The sequence below is a fragment of the Populus alba genome, chromosome 5 (genome assembly GCF_005239225.2).
Source record: "Populus alba chromosome 5, ASM523922v2, whole genome shotgun sequence".
Lineage (NCBI taxonomy): Eukaryota > Viridiplantae > Streptophyta > Magnoliopsida > Malpighiales > Salicaceae > Populus > Populus alba.
The window spans coordinates 14,128,236-14,131,006 of NC_133288.1; positions in this window are offsets into that span (position 1 = coordinate 14,128,236).

Consider the following 2,771-nt stretch of genomic DNA (forward strand, 5'->3'; position numbering starts at 1 on the left):
TTTCTTTTTAAAGCTCTCTCTTTTCACCTAGGGAGAGGCAAAACTCTCCTGGACAAATGGCAAAAGTGTGGCTAATGCGACAACTACTGTGACAGGATGGCAGGAACTTCCATAATAGTGCTGCTTGTTACCATTTAAAACCTAAAAAAATAACAACAAAATGTTCTCCAATCCCTTTCTACGACATCTTTTGGCATTGCAATTCACCTGTTCTTTTCATTTTTTTTAAAAAAATTTAAATTAATATTTTATTATTATTTTGATTTGCCAACCTTCACCAACTCAGAAAAACAAGCTCCATGTCTCTGGCTTACAAACACAATTTGAACTAAAACCTCCCCCCTGAAATTCGTATGCATGATTGCATTCCCCTCCTCCGGGAATAACAAATTCTGAATTCAAAAAGGTAGCAAGAACTTCAAGTTCAAAGTTCTACTCGTTAGATATATATAGATATAAACTAATAAAAAAAAATACTTTTTAAATATCTTAAACGACCCTAAAGTTTTATTTGAAACATGTTTTTTAAGGTGCTTGAACTATGTATAAATTTTTATCTGAAACATGAATTTTTTTTAATGTATTTTAAAATTCCTTACAATTTTTTTACGATTTTACAATCCGTTTTTACGATCTGAGTTTGTGAACGACTTTCCGTTTCGTGTTAAAATCGCGATTTTAACAACCATGGTCCTACACTTGGGAGAAGACATCAATCTTTTGGCCGTGTCAAGTTTTTGGCGCCGTTGCTGGGGAGGTAAATTCTTGTACAAATTAAAGTATTTATTTTATTTTCTCTTTTCACTTTTCTTGTATCTAACTTTGTTTCTTTTCTTTTGTTTCTTTTTTTTTTGTTTTCTTCTTCCTTTTATTCTTTTTCTACACGTGCATGAGTGTTTGGTCACGTACATTAAGTGGTAGACTTTGTAGGATATCATCATCATTTTCAGAAAATATGGTCGAAGAAGATAACCAGTCACTTCATAATGAGAATAACCGAGTTAGAACACTTAGAGACCACATGAATCATACAAGAACAAGTGCATCCTCATGTATAGTTTTCCCTCCTGATGCATCCTATTTTAATTTTAAGTCAGGCATTATTCAACTTTTACCTTCTTTTCATGGCTTAGATTTAGAAAATCCATACTTGCATTTGAGAAAATTTGAAGAAGTTTGTAACACCTATAATGACTTAAATTGTAGTAGGAATACCATTATATTAAAGCTTTTTCCTTTTTCATTAAAAGATAAAGCTAAAACATGGCTACAAAATCTTAGGTCAAGATCCAACCCTGGTATGAGAAACCACCCAAACTTAAGTTGGAAGAGTGATAAGAATAATGCATAAACTTCACAGCCACCGTTTCAAGCACATTATAATTTTGAAAATTCTCATGGATATGCACCTCCTTATGCTCCACCTTCTAGAAGAAATCTTGAGGAAACATTACATGCATTCATTGAAAAGCAAGAGGCAATCAACACTCAACTTGCTCAAGGCATGATAGATTTTAAAGATACTCTTGCAAAATTCACATCTGCTCTCAGTTTTCAAGAGAAAGGTAAGTTTACATCTCAACCATAGCAAAATCCAAAGGGGCAATACAATGCAAATGCAAGTAGTTCTGGAAGTCTACATATGGATCAAGTCAAATCAGTCATCACTCTTCGCAGTGGTAAGGTTATTGAAAAACCTACTTTTGAACCTTATGAGAAAGATGATGAGTCAATCTCTGAGGGTAAGGAAGGGGTTGAATTTGAACATTGTAAAGAAAAGACTGATTCTCCGCCAGCACTTCCATTTCCTTAGGCCATGACCAAATAAAGGAAAGTCAATCACAATTCTGAAATCCTTGAAACTTTCAAACAGGTAAGGATCAATATACCTTTGTTGGATGCTATTAAACAGGTACCTTCCTATGCTAAATTTTTGAAAGATCTATGCACTATGAGGAGAAAACAGAATGTGAAAAAGAAAGCATTTTTAGCCGAACAAGTAAGTGCTATTCTTCATAACAATTATGCTTTGAAATATAAAGACCCTGGTTGTCTTACAATTTCTTGTTTTATTGGAGAACATAAAATTGAAAGAGTTCTTTACTTGATCTTGAAGCTAGTGTGAATTTACTTCCATATTCGGTTTTTCAAAGTCTCAATGTAGGTGAGTTAAAACCAACTTCCGTAACTCTTTTACTTGCTGATAAATCTATAAAAGTGCCTAAAGGAATAGTTGAGGATGTGTTAGTACAAGTTGATTAATTCATATACCCTGTAGATTTTGTTGTCTTGGATACACAACCTGTTGAAGCATGTAATTCAATTCTTGTTATTTTAGGACGTCCATTTCTTGCCACTTCTAATGCATTGATTAATTGTAGGAATGGATTGATGAAGCTATCATTTGGAAACATGACATTAGAGATGGATATTTTCAACATTTGCAAGTAACCTAGAGATGATAATGATTTATAGGAAGTTGACTTTATTGAAAAATTAGTTCATGATCAATTTCAAACCACTTCCAGTGAAACTGAGATTGATGAACATGACGAGTTGCAAATGATCTATTTTCAGGAAGAAGCAAAGGCATGTAATTGGAGACCACAAATTGAAGAATGGCCATCACGATCAATTGAGTCCATAGTTCAACCACCAAAACCTAATTTGAAGCCATTACCATTCAATCTCAAATACTCATTTTTGGGAGAAAATGAAACTTTTTTGGGTTTTCAAAGTCTCAATGTAGGTGACATACCTAATGATGTTTT